At 34.1% G+C, this 18,048-nt stretch overlaps 1 protein-coding gene across 1 annotated transcript in view; it reads right to left on the bottom strand.

Moving 5' to 3' along the window:
* Oct-TyrR (Octopamine-Tyramine receptor) overlaps positions 1–16,866 on the bottom strand; it is a 243,012-nt gene extending 226,146 nt beyond the window's left edge. The window contains exon 1 of the mRNA XM_072530487.1: positions 16,789–16,866. The gene's annotated coding sequence lies outside the window, so the exon portion shown is untranslated. The remainder of the gene's footprint in view (positions 1–16,788) is intronic.
* Between the last annotated feature and the right edge of the window lie 1,182 nt (positions 16,867–18,048).

Genomic DNA, 18,048 nt, shown 5'->3' with positions numbered 1-18,048 from the left:
TGAATAGTTTCTGATTATATAGCCGAAAGATCGGCTTGTTGGACCACCCGGTACATACATGTAACATACATTTGACTTAAATTAATTAAAATAAACAAGTATATAAGGCATACATTTGACCAAAGAAAGTCGGGTAAAATTAACAAAAAATAGATATGTGGCTAATGGTTGATAACATAATATTCTCGTATTATTTTTTTCTTGTTCATCATAATGTCACTTATTCGCTTTCCTGTTAGTAATTTCATACTAAATAATAACCAAAAATTCTTAAAAAAGTTATTAAACAAACTAATTTTACGATATATGTGCAATTTTATCCAGTACACATCGACCAATACTTGAAATTTAAATTCTTCCTTTAAAACATGTACATATCAAGATTCTTTTTCAACCCTTTCCATTATTCCTACTTTTTACCGATACTAGTCACCCGTACCGTCTCGATTAAGTCCCTTCTCATTCCTTAGCTTAACAAGGGACCAAAAGGGACAGCAAGGGACAGACATTGCCATATAGAAACTAGCAAGGGTCAAAAATTTTCCCATCTGTTCACGAGATTCACAATCGAACCGAATAATTAATTCCAAAGCAATATTCGCATTGTCGGCAACCCAGCCTTGTTTACCAATTAAGAAAATATATTGATGTCACTGAATATCCATTAAACTTGTTAATTGGCTGTTTATATGAAGGGCACGTAAATCAAAAATAATATGTTCTGTGAGATTTCAGAAACGATATAACATTGAAGGACTCGGTAAAGAACAATGTTTTAAAATAATGTTAATTATTATTTTTATGTTTTATGAAGGTTATTGAATGTTACAAAAAAAGTTCATAATTTATTAGTGTCCATTGCAAGCTTTGGACTAGGAAAATTTAAACTTTCCGAAAACACTTACTGATACAGGTATCTAAAAGTTAATTCGTAATGAATTTAGTTAACGAATAATTGGCTGAGTAAACGAGCAATGTTGACGGCAAAAATAAAGATGTCGATTAACTTAATTCGACCATTCAGAATTTTGTTCCAGACAAGTTGTTTTTATTAAAACAATTGACAGGTAAACCATACGAACCATACCAACCTGGTAAATCTACAGAATCGGAGTTGGATGATCTAAATAAGCTTATCTTAAACTCAATAGAAGAAAAAGAGATAGCAACGACAGCTTTTTTAGATGTTGAATGGGCATTTAATAGGGTTACCACCAACTCTTTGGTTAAAGCAATGAGTAGATGAATCATACCAGCGCAGTGGCGCACCCAGAATTTGTCTTAGGGGGGGGTTTTGAAATTTTTTTATGCTACCTCCATGTTGAGTCCCTACAATTTGGGTTTTAGTTTAATTTAAAGTACTAAAGATAGCAGTTCCAAAGATTCAGGTATCTATTATCCTGCCTACCAACTAAAACCACCCTCTCTTACTTATACGCAGTTGACTGTCGCACGTACCGTACTCCGAAAGTGGGATGGCCACTGTAAGGCTGACGACATTTTTGGAACACTCCCTTCTCTTATCTAGATCTTATCTATTGTTCTGAAGCTATTTTCTTGTGGCATTTTAAAGTAATTACTATTTTAATGGGAATAAGCCAAAATTGAAGGTTAAAATAAGGTTATTGACGTTTGACATTAATCGAACTTGTAAATACAATACATTTTGAAGACGGCTATCGCCGTATTCCCGTTCTCCTCCGGGAATCCTCCCGGTGCAAGGCATGCTCCTCCTCCAAACCTGTCGATTCCATCGCTCTTCATTTCAAGAGCGTCGAGGTCTACCTCTTTTATTTTCTTCCAGGGGGCTTCAATTTGTGAAGTTTTTGGGGCCAACGTTTGTCAGACATTCTCAATTAATGTCCAAACCATTTGGAACCTCTTCTTTCTATTCTGTCAATGACCGTTTCTGTAGCATTCATGTTATTTCTTATAGATTCGTTAGTCTTCCTTTCCTGCCTTGATATTCTAGCACTTCTTCCCAAATAATCCATTTCAACTGTCAACAATCTTCTCTTCAGGTCTGCATTAATTGTCCATACTTCAGAGCCATAGAACAAAGAACTGATTCAACCATGGTTTGCCCTATTCTTTTTTTGTTTCGTTTGGAAATGTGGTGATCCCACCATAAGGAGTTCAGACATCCTACAATTTTACGTCCCTGATTACTTCATGATTAATTTTGGTTTCTCCCAAGCCATTCTTAGCAATGAGTGGATCTAAATATTTAAATTTTTTCACTTGTTTGATTTCCACGTCCTCGTCTATCAACACTTCAAACCTTGCATCTGAACTGATAATTAAGTAAATATTCTGTTTTCTTCATGCTGACTTGTAACCCCCATTTTAAATATTCTCTCTATAGACACTTTATCATAAATTCTAGATCATAAGGATCTTGAGCTAGGATGACTTGGTCATCCGCAAAGTTTAGGGAGAACAGTACGTCATTTCCTATGGGGATTCCCATTCCCTGGCAGTGGTTTTTCCAATTTTGGAGGGCTGCCTCAATATATAAATTAAACAGTAAGGGTGACATACTGCATCCTTGTTTTAGTCCTTTAGTTTCTTTTATTGGCTCTGATAGTCTATATCCGATTTTTAGGTAATTAGTGTTATCCCTGTATACTTCTGTGATTATTCCTAAAAGGTATGGACTAATGTCGAGTTGTTATTAAGCTTGCCACAATTTAAGTCTTGGAACTGTATTATACGCCTTTTCTAGGTCGATGAAGGCTAGATGTACTTCTGTACCAACCGCTATTCTTTTTTATATTAATTGTTGGAGTATAAACAAGTTATCAGTGCAAGATCAAAGATCAAAAATTCAAACGTCAATAAACTTATTTTAACCTTCAATTGCGACTTATTCCCATTAAAATAGTAATTAGATTTTATCTCTGTCATTAGCCCGGTTGGTATTTCTCTTCTTCTTCTTTCTTTTTAATGACTGCTTGGATGTAATTGTGAACACTATTCCATCCCTCCGTATTTCCCGTCATCTTTACGATCATCTCTTACAGTCACAGGGTTCATACCTATTTCTTTATACATTCTGTTTCTCTCCACTGTACATCTATTACACTCCAGCATTGTGTGAGTAACAGTATCGGAATATTAGCAGTATAGGCATTTATCTGTATCTGTCTTTCCGAACCTATGAAGATACGCCCTAAAACAGACAATCTACCCAGTCTCTTAGGCTCGGGATCAGCATCTTTGTCCACTGAGCAACATCTTTCTTGTTGTTCCACTCTTCTTGCCATTTTTCCATTGATCTTTTCCTTTCTTTTTTTTATAGCTGTTGTCAAATGCTTTCTTCTCCCATAGAGATGTCTCTTTTCTTTTCTACTGCTCTAACACATGCTGAGGAACACAACCCGTGATAGTCCACAAGGCCGCCGCAGATACAGTCCTGTAGGCGCATGCTACTCGCAACAGACTCGTTCTGTCTAATTTTTTATAAGCCTAATATTAGGTATCTATATCTAAATATAATGAAAAATATTATTAATTATTGCGTATTTATACAATAATTATTGTGTTCTACATATTTAAAGTGGTAATTTAATTATTCAATCGGCGTTTTGGATTTTTTGTATTGCGTGTGAAAGACAAGTTACATTTTTCTACTATTCTTTATATATTGTTTACTTTATATGCCCTGGGGGGGGGAGGGTTAACCCCCAAACCCCCCCCCCCTGGGTGCGCCACAGTACCAGCAGTAATATGCAGATTTATAAAAGCATCCCTCATAAATAGGATAAGAATATCCACTCTGGGTAAAGCAACCATCAAAGCAAGAGCAGGTGAAGGCTGTCCACAATAAGGAGTTCTGTTACCTCTACTTTGTGCAAACTTAATAGATGATCTTTTCAAAAATTTGTCCACAAGAAATCTGAACTACAAAAGCTCAAAAAAAAAACAAAAAATCAACGTCACAAAAAAGACAGAATTACATGGCTTAAAACCACCAGTGCTGGTAGAAACAAAAATCCATTTCCCCAAGACACAAAGTACCTCGGGATATATTTTGCTTGGGAGAAAACCTCACAGAAAACTCGAGGTAGAACGATTTGTGGTAAAAATTGGGGGCTCAATTCCAAAATGACACTTTGGTTAGTCACAAGGAATATTAGACCAATGATAACCTAACGGCCTGTAACGTGGTGGACAAAGACGCAGCAAGTGGGAGCAATAAGGCTGCCATGTAATGCGCAAAGGCTAGCTGTCTGTGTATTACGAGGAAATAAAAAAGTCGTGCTTAATCCTCCACCACTTTATATCTTTATACAGGTTCAAGCTAGATATGTAATGCACAGATTAATACATAGTCAGTAACATATAAATCAGGCGTATTGTGCAGATAATATAAAACTAATCAAGGAGCTAAAGTAGACATCGTAATTGGACAACCCATTGTTGCAACAGCTACGAGATATAGCTTTGACAATAAATTTAAAATTAATATACCAGGCAGGAAAGACTGAAAGAAAGATGAACTTATACAAGCAGAAGCTACATAGTACACCTATGGCTCAAAAACATCTGAGAGTGTAGGAACCGGTATAGTATGGATAAAGGAAGTAATACATTTTCCGGTAAGTCTAGCTAAAGATGTCATAATTTTTTAAATGGAAAGTCGAAAAATAACGTACTGTTCAATTGCCATCTTTACAGATAGCCCGACAGGATGCCTGGCTGTCTTTGAACCCTGGTTATTCCAAATTTATGCATACTAAGGTTGCTAGTAAAAATTTGTTAAAATGAGAAATAATTCACTTTACCTTTAAAGAATAGGTAAATTTATTTACTAAGATCAATGGGAATATTAAATTAAAAAAATCACTTGTTTTAAATGTTCAAAATGCTCGTCGTTCGCCTCTCGATAATGTGCAAGCCTTTAATTAAATTCGTGCGTCACTCTTTCCAAGATTTGGCCACGTGTTAGTTCGCACTCTTCAATAATTGTTTGTTTCAGATCCTGCAATATAACGGATTAAGATCCGGAAAATGAGCAGGCCACTCTATGAATTCTCTCTCTCTAATCCATCTATATGGAAAACTCGCATTTAAAAAGTTTCTAACACATCGAGAATAGTAACTCCATCTTGTTGAAACCGTAAATTTTGTAGTAACTAGCTGTTTTGTTAAAGTGCAGAAAAAATTTGGTTATTTAGTAAATCTAAATAGTTGTCACCAGTCAAGTTTCTGTATAAAAAAAATGGATCTGCAAGCCTATTTTGGATAATTTTCATAAAAATAATTTAACTTTTTTGGATGCTGTTCTAGCACGAGTCACATGACCAATCAATAATTATATTTCAATACTATCTTTTTCACTTAAATGAACTATTTTTATTTTACAATTTATTGATAACGAGTTTATGTTTAAAAAAAAATGTATTTAAAAAAATTCCTTTATAAAAGGCGTATAAATATAAAAACCCTATGGAGCTACATCACAAAACGTGTTCGGAATAACTATTTCATCATCAGTGCTATCCTAAGATATCCTAAAATAAGTATTACTACTTTACTTAAAGCAAACATGAAAGTTAAAATTTTAATTAAAGCAAACATGAAGGTTATAACAAAAATGTGGTTAAACAATTTATAGTAGGTACCTAGCTTATGATATATTTTAGTAGCTACATTATGTTACATCTTATCTAAATTATTGGGCTAAGCTTGTTGTATAACTGATAAATATATTGTTACTGTCAAAAATGGAGAGTTAAGAATAAACACCAAAAGTGAAACAGTGAAATTTTGTTTCGTCATATAGCAAATACATTTTCCTTAATTTTCTTACCCTATCTTAACAGTTTTCCGAGTAAAACCTACACTTTCTTTTACAACCCCCATATGTCTAATTTTGGCCTTCAACAAGATTACTTCCCTCCTTATGGAATAAACGGAGTATTCCTTAAACTTAAATGTAAACATTCGTAATTTACATTGCCTCCGAGACCCTTTACCTACTTCCAACCACCAAAAAGGTTATCTGAAATGATGCGTAAAGTTCTTAGTAGTATTGTACGCTGTTAAAGACCGCATTGTTTTGGATTATTATATTTCAGTAAAACACTTAAATTAATTGTTTTTAAGTTTATTATTATTAACTATAAAGGGATAATTCCCAGGAGTTGGCTGTATACCAAATTAGTTAAAAAAGTCAAAGATGAAAGTAAAAAACTTCTCTAGTAAGTAGTATGTCTAATTAAAAAATTAAATAAAAAAATTTAAATGGATTAAAAAGTTCAAAACGATCAGTCCATCTTTAGGGAACCTAAAAAGCAAGTGGTCCTATTCAGTTCAAAAAGAAAAGCGTAAGGTAAAATTTTGACTGTTAAATGCAAAGATGTGGTTTAGAATACTGACTTTATAGTACTTGCTGCACTTAGAGGATGGTATTTTTGTGCCTTTGTGAGGTGTGTTCATCCTCTTCGCTGAAGACTTTCTATATCCGTTTTTGTCCACTTAATAATACCAAATGAGTAGCCAAGCGCGGAACAAGCGTAGATGTTTAGTCCCTTAAACAAATTTTTACTGTTAAGGTGTGAACGAAGCAGCTGTTTTACCCTTCTTATAAACTCAGTGGTTATCTCAGTTTTCATTTGCTTATGGTCAATTTTCCACGCTTGCTTTATTTCAAGGTATTTATACATATCATTTTCACCCATGGCCTCGATGTTCTGGCCGTTTTGCATATTGAATCCGCCGGGCTGAACCTTTCCTTTGATTATATTTAAGACACGGCACTTGTCAAGACCGAAGTGCATACTAATATCATTAGAAAAATTTTCTACTGTTTTCAGCATCTGATCCAGGTCGCTTCGAGTGGAAGCCAATAGTTTTAAATCATCCATATACAATAGATGATTAAGCTTTGTTACAACAGTAGTGTTATGTCTGATGCTAAAACCTGTGTCAGTTAAGTTCAGTAGCTGGGATAGGGGGTTTATTGCTAGACAAAACTATAGTGGGCTCAACGAGTCTTCTTAAAATAGGCCCCGGTTGATTGCAATATTTTCAGTTTCGATATTGTTTTCACCAGGTATTTGGAGGTGAATTTTTTTCTTCCAATATGACATTATATGCTTTAAAAAGGTCACTATGTTATCATCAACTTTATATATTTTTAATATATCTATAAGATATTTAAGCGACACCGAATCAAACGCTTTCTTGTAGTCGCTGACAGTAGTAAGGAGATTCTTTTTTTTGCTATATGCTCGGTTAGAAATGACAGAGTCGATGATAAGTTGTTCTTTGCAGCCCATGGAACCCTTAGCGCATCCTTTCTATTGAGACTCTATGATATTGCTTAGAGCACAGTGTTGGTAGATGCGCTGGGCTATACATGATGTGACCAATTTAGACAGAGTTGGAAGACAAGTAATTGGGCAATACTTGGTTGGATCTTGGGTGTTATTTTGACCTTTTGGTATTAAACAAGTTGTTCCCTGGGTTAGGAAAGTTTATTTCCTGCGGATTAGAAATACTGTGAATAATTAATGCACTTATAAAAAGCACTGATGAATACTTCAGATCTTCTTAAGCCAGAAGTTCTGAACGCCGTCTGGGTCAGGGATTTCATATTTTGAAGCTCTTTGATAATATTTAAAACTTCTTCAGTAGTGAAATGTTTGAAGAGAGCAGTAACGTAGTGTTGGTAGTTGTCGCCGTATGTTCGATCCATCCAGCATTGGTGTTAAGAGCAGCTGGTGTGGAAAGTTGATTTCCCCAAAACTCATGGATTTCTTCTTGGCTTGGGTATGATTTATTGGCACTTTCTGCAGTGAAATTGAGTTTCCGGTAGAACGCCTTCTAGGCATTCTCAAAAAGCGTCGGATTTTCGTTTGTTACTAATTTTGTATCTTCTTACTCGGCCTCAATAAACGAAAAGTTTTTGTTTTAATATATCCAGGTGGTGTTGTGATGTGTTGTTTTTTGGTTTATATTGTAAGTGTCTTGCGGTGCTTAGCATTATTTTTTCGGCTCTTCTGATTACTTTTCTACTTTAAACAAAAGTTATTATTATTTTTATTATAACTGATTTGTTTTTATTTTATGAATTGAAAATAGATAATTGGTTGATGGTTGGTTAAAAATGCTGACTTCATAAACTGATTTCTTATGTGAGCATTATTGACAAATTTTATGTATGCCTTAGAATTGATTTAATTTTGTCGCAAAGATAAAGATAAACTTTATACATATAGGTGCTAAACTATGAAATATATTGTGTTAATATACTCAGAAATTCGCAAACATTCTCTAGACGCTAAACTTTCTCATATTATGGAATAAATGCACACTATAATTTTCCACAGGTAAGTTTTCTGCTCAAAATATAACTAGTCCAACTTTCGTTCCTTACAAATAGCTCTAATTTATTAAGTTTATCTCGGGATAGTACGCTTGAGTTGATGCCGGCATATTCTTGGATACTATATAATCTATAAAAGTTACTGGAGCTTCCAACTTTTGAGCGGATTGTGGGACGAAACGTGTTTAGCTGTGAATTATATGGTTAGGATAAAGTTAAAAGGTTTTATAAAACTGGTGTAAAGCTTTAAAAACAAAGAATAATCCAATAGAAAAATTTAGCTACAACCGAAAACACAAATTGTTTAGGGGCCAGCTAGGTAACTGTGGCCTTTTTAAATCTGATAGTTCCACCCAAGTTTTGTTTATGAATTTTTGGCTGCTGATTACGAATTTCTACCAGGGTGGTTTTCGATCAGAGTAATTAGGAAATTGTTATGTAAACAATTTAATTGTTTATAAAGCTCTAGATCGTAAACTAAAGAAGATAAAAAAAATGTTCAAATAAAATTTTTGGAAGAGGACATCGACGGAAATACCTATCTTATACAATCCAGAGCTTCGCAGTATATTGCAGAAACTTTTAAGATGTCCAAAAGTACATTAAAACTTATTATAACTTGTAACCGTTTCAAAAGATTTAAAAGAAAATCATTATAAATTTCAATAATTTTTTTTAAATAAAACTTCTAACCCCATCTATCTGTCAAGTACCTACCTGTAGCCGACTCAAGGATTCTTCTGTAATTCCCAAATATATCCGGTAGATGAGCATATTTTTCAACTTGTCACTCACGCCCAATTTCCAGAATCAGGCGCCATGATAGCGCTTCGCTCTTTTCTATCAAGACCGTCCAACCGTTAAGACGTGTTTCCAAAGTGGGTCTCAATTTCAGAGACCCTTATTGGAGAGGCTATAATCCTGATATTATATTTCTAATACTCGTCGCAAGATAGTATTGCTATGGAGTTATTCCAGATCATGGCCCAGTAGCAGTATCTTTTTATGGAATACCTAACCCCTCTTATCTAGGATGGTGGTGATTTGATATAGTACGTAGCTGAATCAATGGTTTATTTGGTGACTGATTAAATAAGAAGAGAAACAGAGCAGATTAAGGTTGTACCAATTTTTATTATACCTACTTTCAAGACAACAGAAATGATTATGAACTCAAAAAAAATGAAAATATAGTGAAGTGTTCTAATTTAATTTAAAGGTTTATTTTCTTCATTGTTCCTAGTTGATAAATAACTATATTATTTTCAATGTAAACAAATTTCGAAATTTGGGGTTAATATATATATACATTCATTTTCTTTATAACCAATTCTTAATTTAATACGATACAAAGATTTTTTGTTTATGATAATGTTAACATAAAATAATATTTTGGTATCCCTTTGGGATGACGTAACTTTTAATGTTTTCTTTTTGTTCAATACTAAGAAATAATAAAGAATAGTTTTCTTGTAAACTTTCAATAAATCTTAATTTTTTTTTGCTCTTCCCCTTCGAGGATAAACCAGGGGTGGCGTCCAATAATAAATTATAATTTCATATTATCTAATTGTGCTTGAATTTAAGATACGATATAGTTTCTATATGTTTAAGAAAACCCCGCCCAATTCTCTTCGACAGTGAGCGATTCAGGCCTTGTATATATCATTGTAGCACGGCAGTGTTACAAACTCAGACTAAAAGTTTTTCGACATGAGAAGACAGCGTCTATTATCTAAATCTAGAAATAATTCACGACGTCCCAGAAGACAGGTACAGTCGACAAAAGGCAATTGTATATACTTATGCATCGATTTAAGATGAGCTGAAAATAAAAGAACATTACATAATCTTTCGGGAAAAGAACACACTACTTTTAAACGTCACAATTTACAAATTACATATATTAAAGAAGAACTTTTTAATTTTATTAAAATTGTTTGATTTTCCGAATACCTTACGTTAACACAAACACACCTGTACTGGAATAAGCAACAAGATATGGGCATAAATAAAAGTAATAAAAAATTGTATGAGCCGGAACAAGTTTGATATTATTTCATTATTTTCGTTTATGGCCATCAAAGTAGATCGCACCTCTGTTGGATTAACAGCGTTAAGAATTTAAAACGCTGTTTTGCTAAAACTTTTTGCTAAAACGACGTTTTGGCACCCATTTTGGAACCATTATCAAGAAGGATATGGTTCCGTTCGAGTTCGGGGTCTCAATCTGCTAACTGCCCTCACTCGTGACGTACCAGTATTTTGTTCTCCAGAAATACGACATCCGTCAAACGGCATTGAGGCCTCAATCTGCCTACTTCTCAGTTGTTAACCGGTCTGAACGTGTTTTGCTGCTTTTATACCCTCAGTATGCGTGGGAGTGCTATGCGTGGAAACAGTCTGAGCAGGCTCAGTTGGCGAAGGGAGGGTTCGCTAAAACAGTGGTTTTCATATTAAAGGCAGTGTTTTAGCGTCATCGTGTCTGTTTAAGCTATTAGGACGTTTTTAAATTTCGATGGGTCACCTATAATTCTCGATTTTAAGGGGCGGATAAGAGCGATGGTTTTTTGCTTTTTAGAAATCTATTTTGTGACCTGTGTAAACACGATGTTGGGCTAAGCCTGAAGTAGTATCAGAATGAAGTTAAGTTAAATGTGTAGTTTTCTTACAAACTCTCTCTGATGACGGGTAGACCCAGAAACACGTGTTAGGGAGTGGTAAGAAACTCAAATTAAATCGAAACGCAACCATTTTCGTATAGTATCAGAATGTTTTAGAGATATAAAATGTTAGTAAATACGGTTGTAACTTTGTCGGTTTGTCTGTCCTATGTATGTTCGTGAGCAACGGGAACAAAGTATCTCGTAGACACCATGGTCTTCATTGAGGATTTGGTCTTTTACACGGATCTGACGATATTGGACAACTTAAAGTGAGCAGTAAAGATGGTTTTGATGTTTAGATGGTTACAAGTTATATTGATCTTGTCAGTGAGATCTTTGAAAAAATAAACATATATACATGTATATAAATATATATATATATATATATATATATATATATATATATATATATATATATATATATATATATATATATATGTTTTTCCTCCTGTGGTTTGTTATACTTGTACTGTTCAAGAATATTATCCTTATCCTTTTTTAATACTGCATACACATTACACCGACCTACAAAAAAATATAACGACGAATTTTTATACCCAAATACAAAATATTTTTCTAAACAAGAATTCTGGTCCAAACCTAATTATTTATGCAAAAAAGCTCAAATATGCAAATTGACTACACTCGTCTCTTCGCTATTAGTGAGATAAATATGAGTATACGTTATCGTATGTTCCACGCTTGCAATGAAGATTCTCCATGGGCGCCCAATATTTCCATTTGTGTGGTAAATATAAGCGATTTAAATAAAATGTCTACAAAAATCAAACACGCTAAAATGATTTTATCAAATTTTAATATTTTTTAGTAAACTAATGCATCAACCATGTAGGGTTATAAGCGTATTTTTAGGTTAAGTAATTAGTAGAATTAATTCTAAAATCAATAACCTAAGATACGCAAACGACACCCTGATATTAGCTGCATTTCAGAAAGAACTAGAATAGATAATCTAGAAAACCAACGTATGTAAACAATACATAATAAAAATCAATGCAAACAAAACAAAAGTTATAAGAATTGGTCGAGCTACAAGTTAGAAGCTTAGCGAGATACGAAGTAGTGGAAAAGTTTAACTACCTACAATCGATAATGACAAATTATGGCGGACGTGAAGAAGAAATAAGACTACGATTAACAATGACAAAAATCTCAAAGGACACCGACATAACTAAAGCCACCACAGTTCTCCTTGCACGTGACCTGATACTTCTTATTGCAACATACGTATCTGAAACGTGGACTATTAAGAAAACTGACACAAACAGAATCCACACCTTTGAGATGTGGGTAATCAGAATGGTAGTACGAATTTCATGGAGAGCACATCGTTCAAATGAGGATATTGTATTTCTTGCTTGTAGTGCTTGTATTTCTGAATTGATGTTGTTGCTGTCATTCATTATTGAGCCCAGGTAGGAAAATATGAAGGCAAACTTGTAAGAATGGTCGTCTACCTTCAGATTCTCATATCGATTCGACTGTGTGCACTTTATATATTTTGTTTTCCTTTCATTTATATTTACACCAAATGCAGAGGATTTCTGTTTTAAATTTATAACTTTTTAATTAACAAAATTTTTTATTAAAATCCTTTATAGAAGGTATATAATTAAAAAACCCAATCGGGCTATATCATAAAGACAAAACGTTAGCGGAATCCATATTCCATCATCAGGGTCTAGGTATACATGTTTAGAGCCACTAAATATGTGGATAAAAACCCGTTAAAAATTATAGGTTAAAATTAAATTTACATTATTTGATCTTATATATTAAGATGTTAGAGTTACCAGTGGATTTAATAACATGGCAACGTACGACTCTGAGTACATCGTAAGAGTATCTTCATTGTATCTAACATTCTATAATTCGTAAGAGTATATTCAGTGTGTGACTCATCAAACTGATTAGTCTAAAATCGCTGCATTTGGTGGGCCTGCTTTTCTTTGGTAATGATCCAATATCCATGGTAACCAATCATCTGATATTTTTCCTTCGTTTTAAATTTTGTTGAAGAAAGTGGTTAAGCAGGCAATGCTTTCCTTATCCAAAAGTTTAAGTAGCTCAGCAGGGATTTGATCTGCTCCAGGTGCTTTATTGTTTTTGGCTTGCTGTATTGCCTTTTTGACTTTCGAATTCAGTATACTGGGACCTCTGTCTAATTGGTTGTCACAGGCAGTATTTGGAGCATTTTCTCTAGAAGCATCGTCAAAAAGGTCAGTGATGTATCTCTCCTATTCTTTGCACTGTTGTTCGTAATCACAAATTTTTCCGTCCGCGCTTTTAAGTATGTGAGCATTTTTCTGTTTTCTAAATCCGGCAGTATATTTAAGTTTCTTGTGGAGGTGGAAACTCTCATGCTTTTTTTGGAGGTCTTCTATTTCTTTACATAAATTCTCAAGCCAGGATTCTTTGGCTTGCTTAATTTTTCTTTTTTTACGTTTATTGATTTCACGGTATTCGATAATATTTCTATTTTTGTGTTGCCGTCGAACTTCTATCAGGTCTAGAATTTCTTGTATCATCCACTCAATTTTGCCAACATGGTAGGTGTTTTCAAAGACCCCTGTATTACTACAGTCGTTTATATATATATCTATTGTTTTCTGATAATAGAGAGAAAGAGAGTTTCCTGGAGAGCCCAGCATACTAGGAGTAATAAAAACCCAACAACGTAGATGGCTAGGACACATACACAGGATGCCAGAGGATAGACTATTGAACATGCTACTATCAAGTAAAATAGAAAGACATCATAGAAGAGATTGACCCAGAATAAGGTGTAAAAGGGATGAAGAAGACGATCTAAAAAGATCTAACGTCACAACTTAGAGTATGAAAGTAATGGACAAGGAGGAATAGAGAAAAATAGTTAATGAAGCCATTGGCCTACTAGACTTGACGCGATAATTATTATTATATTTTATATATTAAGAAATTTAACAATACAATGATTTTTCCGACCTTAACGAACTATCTTCTACAGCACGTTATTCCGTTATATAAAAAATAAGAGCTGTTTTTGCTAAGCTATTACATTTAACGACAAACATTCAATTTTGTGTCGGATGGATATTGCGTTATATCATTATATTTTTGTGTGCCGATCGTTAAAGTTATAATTGAATTTTCGATTGTTTATTTCGCTTTGTATTTTCGGTAAATTATCGGGAATGATTGACATCAAGTGGAGAAAAATGCAGCACGATTTTTAAAATTCACCGGTGTCATAAGCGTAGAATATTCAGGTTTATTATACATATATACGCGTAAAAAGGAGGAAAAGATATTTATAGGGACGAATATTTAAAAACAAAGAGGCACATGGACTCAGTCTATTCCAGTGTTTTCTATAATGTGCCATTTGTAGCCTATTTCTAACTACTCTTTTTACGTCCATCTAGTCGGTAGTTGCCTCATCTTCTTTTATAGTTCCTAGGTCTTCACTCCATGATTCGTTTGGTACATGTTGTGTGCTCGCTAAATATCTTATTTAGTTAAACTTTGCCCTCATTATTTAGATAACGCCTTGAACGCCTGATCTTCGCCTTATTCGTTGGTTTTTGTATATGGTTTCGAAAGCACCCACCCAGCATTGCACGTTCCGTGGTTCGTTATGTAACTCTAAGATTATTGGTGACTATGTCGTTTAACCCTCCGTTGGTCGCTACCGGTGTCACACACCTACGACAGAACTATTCATTCGGGATTTACAAATAACTGTTATTTTTCTATCGCCACTTTCTGTACCTCTCTCGATCAACCAAACTCGTGTTTTAGTGTACATTTTTACCTGCATGATTACAGTTGTGCGAGTTTTATAGTTATTTTCGATGCGAGACTCCCTAGCGACTAACGGTGTAGCTACTACTTGTTGGCATAACTTGTAGATCAGGTAAATATTTAGTATCTTATTATTGCATTTTATTGGCAAGTTTTTGTCAATTCTTATTTCCACAGAGAAATGTTAGAACAAGACAAGAAAATTACATAGTACGTTTGCCGATGTATAGATTACCTACACGTGACTTGAAGACTCCCAGTGATATTTGGAAATGTTTTGTGAATAACACTGTTAGAAATGATTGTGGAAAGTACGAACAAATACCTATAGACTCAATAAGAAATAACTTTGTTCTTGATCGGGATGCTAGACACACTGATATATTAGAAGTGCAGCCACTAATATGACTGATTTATTACGCAGCACGTCTGAAAGTATGAATCCAGATGAGTTTTGGAACACTTTTTTGGATGGATTAAGTATAGAGATGTTCCGCCTGACTATGTCGCTCTCATGATTTAAATTTATTTAATCTTTGTGTATGCGATTCGATGGCAAAACAACTCGTGAAAGCCGACTAAAGGAAGACAAGTTGCTTCCTATACGAAGTTTTTTCGACACTTTTGTAACTCATTGTAGAAGTGGATCCAGTCTTTTCGAATATGTCACCATCGATAAGATGTTACCAGGATTTAGGGGTAAGTGTCGATTTCGTCAGTATATCCCATCAAAACCGAACAAGTACGGCATAAAAATTTTTGCACTCTCTGATGCTAAAATGTTTTATATGGCTAATTTAGATGTATATGTTGGCCAACAACCTGAAGGCCTGATAATATGCGTTAGGCTTTCACGACCATCGTCTAACTTTTTAAACTGTTTGTTCGGGCTGTTGTCTTCTAAAATTAGTTCTCGACGTTTTGCCAACACTAGGGGTTGGTATCTTCTGCAGATGTTACTGCTTCGCTTGTAAGCTGAAACTCATGTTACTGCATTGAAAGTATGGAAAAAGCAGGGTTACAAGAATTGTAAATATTCGAAAACGAAGCAGTTTTATTCAGAAGATTTAATTCAGATTGTAATAACGAAGGCTTATAATGAACCAAATTTTATTAAAAACATTTTATTTACTGATAAATCTTATGTTTCTTTAGTAGAGAGACACAATCCTTCCATTACGAGGTACTAAGTGCACAAAAATCAGCACAGAAGTGTTGTTTACCGAAGTGGCCTGCGCGAACTCCAGATTTTACACCTATGGACTTCTTTTTTAAGACATTTAAAAAGCAAAGCAAAAGGCAGAATAAGAGAAGTCTTCAATTCTGTTACAGCAGAAACTGTTTCATCTGTCTGCAAAAGGTTTTTGGATAGATTGGGATTCTGTACAGATGTGGAAGGTCAAATATTTGACTCATTTCTGTAGGGCATAAAGAATTATTTCCTATTTTATTATGTATTATTTTTTATTGTCAATGAGAGTATATTTTTTGTTTTAATAATTTTAAAATGCGCTTTTATTTTTAATTCAACCACAAAAAATTGTTCACATTATTAAAAACTGATACAAATGCACCGCCTTAGAAAGGTCAGTGTATTCTTGTCGAGATTATGTTATAAGAAATGAAAACAAAAATGGACGGATGGAGATGTATATCCCATGAGGTGTCATGTGTTACTAAAACTAAATGGCCTTCTCGTTTTCTGTCTAGGTGTCGGAGATCCGAGAATTACAATTATCTCGTGTCGTCGAGGAAATGTTTCTGATTTTAGCGCTTTATGCAGTATGAAATAACAAATCCAAAACTTACAGTATTGTATATGTTACTTATTTATTTATTGGAGTTTTGTTAAATTAGAGTGATGTAATATGAACTTAACCACTGAATAGAACTACTCTGGACATAAATATTATCGGAAGTAGTTTTATATAGTAGTAACAGTAATTATATTTAGTAGTAATTGTAAAAACATGCACTTACCAATATGCTTGGGTCCTGTATATTTCCATACTTGATCCAGAATCGTAGCAGTCATTTTTTTATGGAAATTGTTACTTCTGAAACAATAAAGAGGATTTTAGATTTATATAAATATATAGAAACTCTTAAAAATGCAATTGCATAGCTCAAATATTAAATAATTATTAAGTTTTTGTTTTGAATTAGTATCTTCTTGACAAACTCAATATCACTTGATAAACACAAAGAATTGTGTCTAAGAAAATGTGTAGGTAACTATAAAGAATATCCCGAACAAGAAGCTGACCTTAATTTGCTGCAAACACAAAAGTCGGCAGCACCACATAGAATTATTTAAAGAATGTGAATATACTTGAAAAATTCGTCATATGTAATAGAAACAATAGAGTTGTCGGCTAAACTGGGTCCACTATTATATCAAAATACTCTATAAATTGCGACATCTAAAGTAATATTCGCTTTAGATCGTTTTAGTTTAGCGTTAGTTGTACAAACGGGATTATGGGATTATGCGCTAAAGCCATATGCTGATCAGATAATACTCGTAGCTAAAATAAACCTTAAGCTTAAAGAATAGAACAAACGCGACGAGAAAAGTACGCTAGATATAATTTCTGTTGTAAAGGTAACGCCGTCATCGCTTACCAATAGCTACCCCTTTCTCTGTGTGCCTGCATTTCCACCAAAAACCTATAACTACCATCGATGCGGGCTGGAGATGGAACACCTGTCAAAAGTATAAAATGCCACTGAGAACGATGGGCACTAAGTTTGATCCGGAGTATTAAGAGTATTAATCTGATAGGAACCTCTATTCGGGTCCCTGAGTACTGATAGAAGTTCTCCGTTCTTTCCCCCTTAGCGATCGGGTATTGATTAATCGCTTTCGTTTCGCACCTCGCCTGAGCTCAATATTGATCGGCCGCTCCCCGAATATTGATGGGTTTTTGGGTATTCACTAAACATCTTCCTTTGTTCTATCCATCCAAACGCCGTCAACATTTTTTCCGTTCACCGGCGTTAACCTCAAGGACCTCAGATCGTTTGTTTAGCTACAAGAATTCGTCTCTTTGTTTTAGTTATTCTACAGAAGTAAATTTTATTTTGTTTTGTTGTGTAGGTGTTTGAATATATATTTATTTAAATTAAACTTTTATTTTAATGAGTCTAGTGTCTAACCAATGACTAAAGTAATCAATGAAAAAGTACTACGGAGGATAAACAAAACCGCGTATTTGGTCAACATCGTGAAGGGCCGTA

The sequence above is a fragment of the Diabrotica undecimpunctata genome, chromosome 4, assembly GCF_040954645.1.
Source record: "Diabrotica undecimpunctata isolate CICGRU chromosome 4, icDiaUnde3, whole genome shotgun sequence".
Lineage (NCBI taxonomy): Eukaryota > Metazoa > Arthropoda > Insecta > Coleoptera > Chrysomelidae > Diabrotica > Diabrotica undecimpunctata.
This window is presented reverse-complemented; position numbering and strand designations above follow the sequence as displayed.